Source organism: Aotus nancymaae, unplaced genomic scaffold (assembly GCF_030222135.1).
Source record: "Aotus nancymaae isolate 86718 unplaced genomic scaffold, 86718_ANA_hifiasm-v0.15.2.pri h1tg000028l, whole genome shotgun sequence".
NCBI classification, from domain to species: Eukaryota; Metazoa; Chordata; class Mammalia; order Primates; family Aotidae; genus Aotus; species Aotus nancymaae.
Window position 1 is genome coordinate 31,527,501 of NW_026988441.1, and position 12,988 is coordinate 31,540,488.

General features: G+C 47.2%; 1 protein-coding gene across 1 annotated transcript in view; it reads left to right on the forward strand.

The window, feature by feature from the left end:
• Positions 1-12,988, forward strand: part of LOC135276824 (basic proline-rich protein-like) — a 34,685-nt gene that overhangs the window by 21,333 nt on the left and 364 nt on the right.

A 12,988-nucleotide genomic window follows, 5' to 3' on the forward strand; every position in this document is an offset into this window, starting at 1 on the left:
ACCCGAGTCCCTTCCTGATCCGCCCCGCCTCCTGATAATCAATACTCCAAAGATAGTGCCTCCTGCTGGTAGCTACGTTTATTTATTTATTTATTTATTGCATTTTAGGTTTTGGGGTACATGTGAAGAACATGCAAGATTATTGCATAGGTACACACATGGCAGCATGATTTGCTGCCTTCCTCCCCATCACCTATATCTGGCATTTCTCCCCATGCTATCTCTCCCTAACTCCCCACCCCCCGCTGTCCCTCCCCTATTGCCCCCCCAGCAGACCCCAGTGTGTGATGCTACCCTCCCTGTGTCCATGTGTTCTCATTGTTCAACACCCGCCTATGAGTGAGAACATGCGGTGTTTGATATTGCCCATTGATGATAGACTGGACAGGGAAAATGTGGCACACACACACCATGGAATATTATGCAGCCATCAAAAATGATGAGTTCGTGTCCTTTGTAGGGACATGGATGAACCTGGAAACCGTCATTCTCAGCAAACTGACACAAGGGTAGCTACGTATTTTAACCTTTCCCTCAGTGTATTTGATCTGCTTACTCATGTCTTTGTCTTTAGTTTTTGTGTCTGAGCAAGTATCTCAGATAAGAAGATCGGTTTGTAAACTCAGAAGTGTGAGAAAACTCCTCTGTGTTTGGAGAGGGAGTGGTACTAATTCCAATCCTGGTCCCAACATTGACCAGCTAGGCAAGTAATCTAATCTCCCAGTTTCCTTGTGGGTAAAATACTAATAATATCTTCCTCAAAGGTATAGGATTAGGTTTAAGAGAATAAAGACATGCATAGGCCTTAGAACAGGGCCTGGTGTGTAGTTAACGTCTTATAAGTAATAGCATTTGTGTTAGCAAGTGCTGTGAACTAAATGACCAAAATTTGTATGGCAAATGGCCACAAACTTAAAAAAAGTTTCCCAAGTTCATACAAGCTCAACTGAGTCCAATCCCTCCCTCGCTCTTTCTTTTTCTTTCTCTCCCCTTCCTTCCTTCCCCCCTTTCTCTTTTTCTCTCTTTTTCTTTTTCCCTCCCTCCCTCCCTTCCTTCCTTCTCTTTCTTTCTCTTTCTTTTTCTTTCTTTCGACAGAGTCTCACTCTATTCCCCAGGCTGGAGTGCAGTGGCTCACTTTGCACAAACTTACTGGCTTTAAACAACACACGTTTCTTTTCTTGCAGTTTCTGTGAGTCAGAAATCTTGGTGTGGCTTAGTTGGGTTCTCTGTTTTAAGGTGTTCTCTGTTACAATGTGTTGATGGGAATCGGGTCTCATCCAAAGGCTTGTCTGGGGAAGGACTTGCTTCCAAGCTCACCTAGCTGTTGGCAATATTCAGTTCCTTGCCAACTGTTGAACTAAAGGCCTAAGCTCCAGCTGAGTATCGGCTAGAGGAAACCCTCAGTTCCTCCCCAGCATGGCAGTTTGCTTTGTCAAAGGCAGCAGAGCGAGGTGTCTACTAGCAAGAAAGAAGTCTTAATATTTTGAAATCTAACTGTGGAAGCGACATCCCCCAACACTGAAGTGTTCCATTGGTTAGAAGCGAGTTCCTCAGGAGAGGGAATCACGCAAGGTCATGAGGCTTCACTCACATGTTTGGTGCCTCAGAGCTTTTCCAGTATATTCTTTCTCTTCATGTGGCTAGCTTGAGCTTCCTTACAGCATGGAGTACTAGGAGGTGGAGACCACTGGGGACCATCTTAGAAGCTGCCTGCTACAGTGTTGTTAGTTTTTCCGCCTCTTGGATGTTGATGATTTAATCTAGGTCATCACTGTTTGCTCTTAGGGCATGGGTTTTATGAAGTGTGAAAACATCTAGAGGCTTCTTGATTCATAATCCACATTGATTACCTTTGGGACCCTCCCTTGCCCCATCCTGCAAGGTCCACTCAAGTTGGAGGCTCAACTGTTTCTGAGCTGAGTTTTGGGGCTCAGAAATCTTTGGGGTAGCCCAGAATTCTGCCCTTAGGGTCATCCTTCCACTCTTGGGAGATACCTAGGGAGTGGGCTTCAGTCTGCCCTTGGGGGATCCCCTAACCTTCATGTCTTCCCAGTTGCTCCCCCCAAAGGCATCTTCCTCCCCTCTACCCTCAGGAACACCTGATATTTTTTCATCGAGTTCAGGATTTCCTAAGAGACAAGAGACGTGTTGACTTCCAGAAATACTTATTTCCTCTGAGGCAGGAGACTTTAACTCCCTGTAAGAGAGAATGTCAGGTTAGAGGAAAGGTACAGCAAATGACTGGGGACATACAGGTGGGAGAGGGTCTGGGGAGTCAGGGATGTGTCGCCAAGATGGCCAGGAGGTTTCCTGGCGCAGGATTGGAGAAGAATACTGTTACACCCAGGAGGAACTGAAAGAACACATCCCCAAATGTGGGAGAGGACACACCGGAGCCATTGACCAAGATAGAATCAAGTGGGTTGAAGTTATGGTGAGAGAATAGGTTGGCTGTGTTTTTGTTTTGCTTTCTGTTTGCTGGGGGTAGGGCGCGTGAGACAGGGTTTCCCTCTATCACCCAGGCTGGAGTGCAGTGGCATGATCATGGCTTACCATAGCCTCAACCTCCTAAGTTCAAGCAACTCTCTCACCTCAGCCTCCCACGTAGCCGGGACTGTAGGTGTGCACCACCACACCTGGCTAATTTTTTTTTTTTTTTTTTTGAAATGGGTTCTTGCTCTTTTAACCAGCTGGAGTGCAGGGGCATGATCATGGCTCACTGTAGCCTCAGCCTCCTAAGCTCAAGCAATCCTCTCACCTCAGCCTCCTGAGTAGCCAGGACTGTAGGCGTGCATCACCACACCTGGCTAATTTTTTTTCCCCTCTGTAGAGATGGGATCTTGCTCTGTTGTCCAGGCTAGTCTCAAACCCCTGAGCTCAAGTGATTCTCCCTCCTTGACCTCTCAAAATACTGGGATTACAGGCGTGCGCCATTGCATCAGGCTCCGTGGTCATTTAAAGCATCAAGAATTAATTATTATTTCTTGCAATTATTTAAGTCAAGGATTCTCTGGAACTCAGCTGTTGTAATCTCAGTATAAATTAGTCTCTCATTCAGCTGCATTGTGTTGATGGCTGGCAGGGCTGGGCGTCCATGAGGCTTCACTCACATGTTTGGTGCCCGGAGCTTTTTCAATATATTCTTTCTGTCCATGTGGCTAGCTCGAGCTTCCTTATAGCACGGTGGCTTTGGATAATTGGACATTCCAGAGTCTGGATTTCAACAAGGGGCATGTCAAACTTGAAAGCAGAAGTTGCACGGGAAGCTGCCGGGTTTAAAGGAGCTTGGGAAGCTTCTTCTATCCCCTTGGGAAGCTTGGGATTTATCCCATTATCATTGACCAGGCCGTTGGAGGTCTTTTTCTCTTCTTTTTCTTAGAGATCAGGTCTCACTCCGTCCACCATTGTCTGGAGTGCAGTGGTGCAATCGTATATGGCTCATTGCAGCTTGGAACTCCCGGGTTCAAGTAATCCTCCCACCTCAGCCTCCCAAGTAGCTGGGACTACAGGTGCACGCCACTATGCGTGGCTAATTATTTTATGAGTGACAGGGTCTCACTATGTTGCCCAGGCTGGTCTTGAATGCCTAGCCTCAAGAGATCCTCCCATCTCAGCCTCCTGAGTAGCACTGGAGGTCTTTTGATGGGAAACCGTGCACTTCAACACATCATGGTGGTGTTTTACAAAGTAATTTCAGAAAACAGTACAGGTCAGTGGGAATGACAGAGTCTGGAGAAGAATTCTAGATCTTTCTACTCTTATGTGACCCTGTGTTTTATTTAACTTTCCTGAGTTTTAGTTGCATCATCTGTGAAACAGGATAAGAATCCGTACCATATGCACTCTGCAAGGCTTTTATAAGGACCAAATAAGGAAGTATCCATAAAGTGCTTTGAAACCCAGGGTTGCCAAACTCAACTGTCTACAGGGGCCAAGCGGGTAATGGTGACTAGGGCAGCTTCCACATCAGGGAGACACTAGGGAGTGGTGAGGCCTTTGGCAAACCGGAGAGCTCCAGGCTCATCTGAAGGATATAACCATTATTCAATAGAAGCTGATTGCTGTTGTGCAGAAATGTGGGCTCAGCTCGGGTAAATCGTCTGAGTTTTTGAGAAAAAGCAAAAATTTCACTTTTATGTGTAATCTCCTGACTTCTTCGGAACGTATTTTTATCTTAAGATACGGATAGATCAAGGAAGTAATTTGTGAGCTCTGAGTTTGTAACATCTGCTGTAAACCCTGAAACTCAATGTAAATACTAGTTATTAATTTTGTCACAGATTTTTCACACTGGGAAGGCAAGATGAGCAAGAGGGAGACGTGGAGGTGGGAGATGCCGGTGAGTCAGGAGATGGCCGGACTAGCACAGCCGTGTTGGGAATGCAGGTAGGGGGAGGATCTCAGAAACATTTCAGAAGGAGAATGAATAGGATTCACTTGCTGATTGGCTGGGGCGAAGATTCTTAACATTTTCTGAGCCACAGAGCCTTCTTCAGTTCAACAGAAGCCAAAGGATCCCTTCTCAAAATTGTGCTTTTTAAATGCATAATATCAAATGCCGAGGAAACCAATTACATTGAACATTAGTTATAAAAATATTTGAAAGAACCGATTTGTCATACCATCACACACGCGTTTAACAGTGCATAAAAAACGAGCTAGTGGCAGACCTAACAATTTCAAGGTAGTCATGAGAGTAAGTGGTTTTCAAGATACCTGCAATAATTATAATGTGACATAATAAAAATGTGGTTTCTGGTTTTTTTGTCTGTTTTGAGGCAGAGTCTCACTGTTGCCCAGGCTGGAGTGCAGTGGTGCGATCACAGCTCACAGCAGCTTCTACCTCCCAGGTGCGAGCGATCGCCCGAGTGTACATCAGCACATCCAGCTAATTTTTTAATATTTTGTAGAGATGGGGTTTCACCATGTTACCCAGGCTGGTCTTGAACTCCTGAGCTCAAGTGATCCACCTGCCTTGGCCTCCCAAAGAGTTGGTATTACAGGCGTGAGCCACCGCACCCAGCTGAGATGTGGTTTCTGTTGATGACAAAGTCACAGGTGTCATGAACGCTGCTAATATTGCTGCAATTTGTTGCCTCCATTCATGCATAATTACAGCTAGAGGCAGTGAAAATGAATATGTGAATTTTCCCAGCCAAATTTACAGGCTCCCTGAATTATAAACAAGTTAAGTATCACTTCATCTAGGAAGTGAAACAGGTGACTTCAAAGGGAAATCTGAGATTTCTAGTTCCGGGAGAGTTGAAGTAGAGTTGCCTAGGAGGCTGTAAGAAATTGGGGGATAGAGCAGAAGAGACTAAAAGTGGGTAGAAATAGTGTTTGGGGGACTGTGGGAAATAGAACAGAGTGGTTAAGCCTGTAGGCTCAGGAGCCAGAGTGCCTGGCTTCAAATCCTGGCCCAACTTCTTACCAGCTTTGTAATCTTGGTGCATTCAACCGCACCCCACTTCTGGTACCAAATCCAGATTTCACTGGCTTGTATACCAGTTACTGGACCGACTTCCTGTGCCTCAGTTTCTTCAGCTATGATATGGGGATGATAATGGCATCACCTACCTCTCAGAGAGATCGTTAGCATCAAATTAATTAATACATATAAATTACTTAGAACGGTACTTGGCACACAGTAAGTGCTACATAGACATAGTTATTATAGAAAGGATGGGAGTAGATGAGGTTCATCTATTAATCATTCATTCAACAGAGATTTATCAAACAGCTTTTTGTTTTTTGTTCTTTTGAGACAAAGTCTCGCTCTGTCTCCTAGGCTGGAGTGCAGTGGCATGATCTCAGCTCCCTGCAATCTCTGCCTCCCGGATTCAAGTGATTCTCCTGACTCAGCCTCTCTAATAGCTGGGATTACAGGTGTGTGCCACTACCCCCAGCCAATTTTTGTATTTTTAGTAGAGCAGGGTTTCACCATGTTGGCCAGGCTGGTCTCAGGTGATTCACTCACCTTGGCCTTCCAAAGTGCTGGGATTATAGGTGTGAGCCGCTATGCCTTGTGTAGCAATAGATTTCTAAGGAACTCATGAGCTGAAACCAAAAGATAAGCAGGAAAGCAATCAAGAATGGAACAAGAAGCCGGATGCAATGTTATGTTCCTGTAATTCCAGCTACTCAGGAAGCTGAGCCAGGAGGATCACTCGAGCCCAGGAATTCAAGGGTGTAGCATGCTATGAAGGTGCCTGTGAGTAGCCACTGCACTCCAGCCTGGGTAACATAAACAGATCCCAGTTCTAATTTTTAAAAATGAATGAATGAAATAAGAATCGTGATTCTGGGAGCTGCCTAGGAAAACCAGCTAAAGAAATTGCAATCAGTTTGTGAGAAGCAAGGGAGAATAGTGTTGTAAGGAGAGTGGGGTTTACGGTGGCAGATCCAGCCAAGAGATCAAGTAGATCCAGCTCTGGGAAGAAATGAGGTGCTGGTCAAGTGCGGAGTTCCAGTCGGGCATTGGCTGGAAGCCAGATGACTGTGCCGTGTGGAGTGGCGGTGAAGTGGGTGAGCAGCATAGCTACTCTCCTAATCGCTGAGTGTCAGGATGTGAGTGTTACGTTTTGACTCATCTCTTTCTTTCAATACCAGGATTTAGCGTGTCACTGAGCACTCTCTGATGTTACATTGAGCACTTTCTATTCTTGCTTTGAATGTCTTGCTCTTGCTCATCCCACTGGCTCTTAAAACTTCCACCCAGAAAAGACTCACGTCACTTCCATTCATATTTTATTAGCAAAAGCTATTCCTGGGCATATACCCAAAGGAATAGAAATCGTTCTACCATAAAGACACAGAAAGACACGTGCACGTGAGTGTTCATTGCAGCACTATTCACAATAGCAAAGACATGGAATGAGCCTAAGTTCCCATCAGTGACAGATTGGATAAAGAAACCTGGTACATATGCACCGTAAAATACTATGCAGCTGTTAAAAAGAATGAGACCACGTCTTTTGCAGGGACATGGATGGAGCTGGTGGCCGTTATCCTTAGCAAACTAACAGAAGGACCAAATACTGTCTGTTCTTACTTATAAGCAGGAGCTAAATGATGAGAACACAGTTGACACACGGGAACAACAGACACTGGGGCCTGCTCGGGGGTGGAAGGAGGGAGAGGATCATAAAAAATAACTGTTGGGTACTAGGCTTAGTACCTGGATGACAAAATAATCTGTACAACAAACCCCTGTGATGTGAGCGTACCTATACATCAAACCTATGCATGTACTCCTGAACCTAAAAAAAAAAAGAAATGCTTTGCTCATCCACCGTTGGTGGGTATCTAAGTACCCCACTTGTGATACCGAGTTCTGGTCTTCATCAGCCAATGTACCAAGGACTCGACCAACCCCTTGGATGAATCCCTGCAACCTCCCTCATCAATGCCATTCTTCAATATGCGCCTCTTTCGTGCCTTCCCATGTGTGTTTTCGTCAAACGTTTACTCTGCTCCTATGTTATTCTAGGCCTTGGGCTCAGAGTTGGGTAGTAATTGTTATCATTGATCAAGCACTTGTCATGTGAAGTCAGCTTGAATGAGGTTCCAGCCCTTGAAGAGCGTATAATCTAATAGGAAGGAGCAGTTAGGAAGGGGATGATTAAAGCAGTCACCGGCGATGTTCATCAGATATTTCCAGCTCTCTGCTTCCTTCACCTGGAGGGAATGGGTGTAGCCATGTGACTTGCTTCGGCTAATAAAATATGAGTGAAAGTGACTTGGGTATTTTCTGGGTGGAAGTTTTAAGAGCTGGTGTGTGACGTGCTGCATCCCCTTCTTCCTGCTGTGACAGGATGGAACTTCCGTCATCCTGGATCCAAGTCAGAACCTCCTACTGCTCACCCAGTAGGACATGCAGCAAGAGCAAGAAATACACATCTATTCTTTAAGACACTGGGATTTGGGATTGCTTGTTATAGCAGCGAAATCCAGCCATTCTGACTGTAATCCCAACATGTGTGACTTCCTCAGATACTGCATGCTGGCTTTGCCTTTACTATGTATGATCACGTTCCCCACCCTCCTTTCACACTGTCTCTCTCTCCCCCCCTCCCTCCCCTCCCTTCCCTCTTCCCCCACCCTCTCCTCTCCCCTCCCCTTCCCCTCCCCTCCCCCCTCCCCCTCCCCTCCTCTCCCTCCCCTTCCCCTCCCCACCCCCATCCCCCCTCCCCTCCCCTCCCCTCCCCCTCACCTTCCTTTTTCTTTCTCTCTCTCTCTCATTCCGTTTGTTCATTCTTCTTTTGTTCTTCTTTCTCCTTCCCTCCCTCCTTTCTTTCCTTCCTTTCTCTCCCTTCCCTTCCCACCTCCCCCCACCTTTCTTTTTCTTTCTCTCTCACTGTCGTTCTTTTCTTTTTTTGAGGCAGGATCTCATCTGTCACCCAGGCTGGAGTGCAGTGGTGCAGTCGCTGCTCACTGCAGCCTCGACTTCTTGGGCTCAAGCAGCTCTCCCTTCTCAGTCTCCCAGTAGCTGGAACCACAAGCATGCGCCGCCATGCCCAGCTAATTTTTAAATTTTTTGTAGTGATAGAGTCTTGCTATGTTGCCCAGGCTGGTCTCAAACTCCTGGCCTCAAGTGATCCTCCTGCCTCAGCCTCCGGAAGCACTGGGATTACAGGTATAAGCCACCATACCTGGCCTTGAACTTCTTTCAAATGCCTCATTTGCCTTATGCAGTGCAACGCATATAGTAGTTGCTTAATTAAAACATCATGATTAAACGACTGACATTATAGCTCCTCCCCAGGAGTGTAGATTTTTTTTTTTTAAAAACAAGGAGTCCTATTTGGAATTTTAGGCAGGACAGTGGTCACGGTCTGTAAGGTGGCTATGCAAATGAGTCTGAGACCTACACAGAAAATAGTGTCCATAGGATTCAGAGTGGAGAGTGCAAAAGCCACACCTTGGGAATCAGAGGTATTGGTCATGAAGCTTTTTGGTTGCATGTAACAGGAAATGCAATTCATGCTATTTTTTAAAAAATTGAAGCATGAGTCACATTACATAAAATTAAGCATTAACCATACCTGAAGTGTATTATACAATTTATTGACATTTAGTATATTGACAATGTTTCGCAGTCACTGTCTCTAGCTAGTTTTAAGACATTTTCATTACCCTGGAAGGAAATCCCATAGTCATTATTGATTTTTGTTTGTTCCAATAACTGTAAGTTTAGTGAGAGGTGAGCTTCAGGCATGGTTTGATCAAGGACCCAGCTTAATTTATCTGCCATTCTCTCAGCATTTCCCTCCTCTAGGGGTTGGTTTTGTTCCCAGGCTGCCTTCTCTCATGGTTGTGAGATGGTCATTAGCAATAGCCTAGTTAATAAATATCCTGATTCACATCTAGGAAGAGGGAAAGACTGGCTTTCTGGGTGCTTCCTTTGGAGCAAGAGGCTTCCTGGGGTCGTACTGGTCCACATTGGTCCATACTGTCCACCTGCACACCAACTGCTGACAATGGAGGAGAGTTGCTCATAATCCATCTAGATGAACCGGTTGTGCGGCTTGGCTCTGGTCAACCCTCCGAGATAAACCTGAATTTGCTTTTGGACTTTGTCACCTCCTAACTGTGTGACTATGGCCCAATAACTCAACCTCTCTGAGTCTCAGTTTCGTCATCTGTGAAACGGAGGTTCCCCATGACACCTGTTCACAGAGTTCTAAGGAGGATAAAGTAAGTGACGGTGTAAAGCAGCCGGCACGGTCTCTCATAACCTACCTGGCAACAAGCAGCCCAGCAGATAAAGGCATTAACAATAGCAGCAGCTATCAGCCGCTATTTCACACAACTCCAAAGGCACCATTTACATAGACTGTCTGTGCAGCAGAAAGGGAAGAACACAGAATTCGGACAGAAACAGAGACAGACAGAGAATTGGAAAGTACCCTCCCCCCACCCTTGGAGACACAGTCTCACTCTGTCGCCCAGGCTGGAGTGCAGTGGCTCGATCTCGGTGCACTGCAACCTCTCCTCCTGATCTCAAGCCATTCTCGTGCCTCGGCCTCCCCAGTAACTGGGACTACAGGTGTCCGCCACCACGCCTGGCTAACAGCAGAAATGTTGCCCTCTGGAATTGTTCAGCAGGGCAGATTTGCTAAATGTTTGCCAAAGATGAAGTCACCCTAGCACAACCCTGTGAGTTACGCAGTAGCGTTATCCCCATTTAGCAGAGGAGGAAACTGAGGCACAGAGGGGCTAGGTAACTTGTCCTAGGTCACATGGGTGCAAGTGGCATTCGAACCCGGGCAGCTTGACTCTGGATCTTGTGCCCTGTAACCACCAACCTGCTGTCCTCTTGGATTTTGCCAGCTGCAGTGGCTCAGCCTCTGGCATTTCATTTACTCTCTTTTATTTTTTTTTGAGATAGAGTCTCGCCTTGTCGCCCAGGCTGGAGTGCAGTGGCGCTATCTTGGCTCACTGCGACCTCTGCCTCCCAGGTTCAAGAGATTCTCCTGCCTCAGCCTCCTGAGTCGCTGGGACTGCAGGCGCGTGCTACCACGCCCAGCTAATCTTTTGTATTTTTAGTAGAGATGGGGTTTCACCATGTTAGGATGGTCTCGATCTCCTGACCTTGTGATCCTCCTGCCTCGACCTCCCAGAGTGCTGGGATTACAGGCATGAGCCACCACACCCGGCCTCATTTAATCTTTTTACAGAAAGCCAAAGAGATGGGGAATCACCAATATACCATTTATGGGATGCATTAAAAACCACGTGCAAAGGTCCCCTGGCAGGTCAGTTGGAGAACCAGGATTGAACCCAGCTCTGCCGAGCTCAGCATGCAGCCGTTCACATCCCACGCCAGGCGGCACCCTTGGTCCCTGTGCCAACCCCAGCTCCTGAGAGGCAGCCGGCATGGAAATCACAGTCATTACTGTGGTGGCTGAAAAATATTTTAGTGAGTGGGTTTCAAACACTGTAAACAGGTTTAGTCCTCTTCTGCTCCTTTGCAAGGAGGCAGTTTACTCAGAGCAAAGGAATCCAAGCTACTTTCACAAACTGAAGCTGGTGAGCGGCTCCAGGAGCCCTGGGGAGGAGCTACCTTGGCAGCGTCAGATGAGGTGGCCAGGAACCTTCCTGGATGCTCTCCTCCCTCTCCCCGGCCGGTGGTCTCTGGGTATTCCAAGTGGGGCGGGGAACAGAGACACCATGCCAACCGAGGGCAGGGACTGAAGAGAAGGGGCTGCCCAGGGCCGGGCATGGTGGCTCACACCTGAAATCCCAGCACTCTGGGAGGCCAAGGCAGGCAGATCAGTTGAGGTCAGGAGTTCGAGACCAGCCTGGGCAACTTGGTGAAATGCTGCCTCTACTAAAATACAAAAAATTAGCCAGGTGTGGTGGTGGGCACCTGTAATTTCAGCTACTTGGGAGGCTGAGGCACGAGAATTGCTTGAACCCAGGAGTAGAGGTTGCCATGAGCCAAGATCAAGTCACTGCACTCCAGCCTGGGTGACAGAGCAAGACTCCATCTCAGAGAGAGAAAGAGAGAGAGAAGGGGCTTTCTGTTCCTCTCTCTGTCCCTGTTTCTCTCTGAATTCTGTTTTCTTCCCTCGGTCTTGCTGTCTCTCTCTTTGGATCTCCCTCTCTCTCTCCCTCTCTCTCCATCCCCCCCGCCGGTCTCTTTTTATTTGTATCCCTTTTTCTCTGTCCCTTTGGGTCTCTCTGTCTCTGTCTTTGCATCAGCCTGTCTCTCTTTTGTTCTTTCTTCCTCCAGCAGCCTCCCTTCCCCTGCCCCAGTCTCCGTGTGTGTATATGTGTGCGTGTGTGTATATACGTGTATGTGTGTGTGACTGCATGTGTGTATTATGTATGTGCATGTGTGCATGTGTGTGTGTATGTGTGTATATGTGTGAGTGTGTGTATGTGTATTGTGTATGTGCATGTGTGTATGTATATGCGTGTATATGTGTGTATGAGTGTGTATGTGTGTATTGTGTTTATGTGCATCTAAGTGAATGCGTGTGTGTGTATGTGCGTGTGTATGTATGTGTGTATGTGTGAGTGTGTGTTGCTCTGTCTCTTGCTCTCTCTGTCTCTTTCTCTTGTTTTTGCCGTTTCTGTCTCTGGGTCTCTCTCTTTGGGTCTCTCTCTGTATCCTTCTTTTTTTTTTTCTTTTTTGAGATAAGGTCTTGCTTTGTCACCCAGGCTGGAGTGCAATGGCGCAATCTCGGTTCACTGTAACCTCTGCCTCCTGAGTTTAAGTGATTCTCCTGCCTCAGCCTCCCAAGTAGCTGGGATTATAGGCATGCACCACCATGTCTGGCTAATTTTTGTATTTTTTTTTTTTTTTTTATTTGAGACGGAGTTTCGCTCTTGTTACTCAGGCTGGAGTGCAATGGCGCGATCTCGGCTCACCGCAACCTCCGCCTCCTGGGTTCAGGCAATTCTCCTGCCTCAGCCTCCTGAATAGCTGGGATTACAGGCACGTGCCACCATGCCCAGCTAATTTTTTGTATTAGTAGAGACGAGGTTTCACCATGTTGACCAGGATGGTCTCGATCTCTTGACCTCGTGATCCACCCGCCTCAGCCTCCCAAAGTGCTGGGATTACAGGCTAATTTTTGTACTTTTAGTAGAGACAGGGTTTTGTCATGATGGCCAGGCTGGTCTTGAACTCCTCAAGCAATCTGCCTGCCTCAGCCTCCCAAAGTGCTGGAATTACATGAGCCACTGTGCCCAGCCATTCTCTCTATCTCTCTGCATGGCTTTGGGCGTCTCTGCGTGTCTCTCTTTGGGTCTCTACGTGTCTCTCTCTCCCTCCTGCCCCCACTTTCTCTCTCACACCTGCTTTCTCTCGTCACTACCTTTTGCACACTGCCCACCCCTTCCTGCTCCATCTGCATGACCAGAAGGCTACCCTGGCTGTGGGCGGGGCCCTGGGCCTGGAAGAGGCATTACTGCACCCCCGGCATTGGGTCCTAGCTGCCAGTAGGGCGCGTTCGGTGGACAGCAGGTGCCTTAGGTC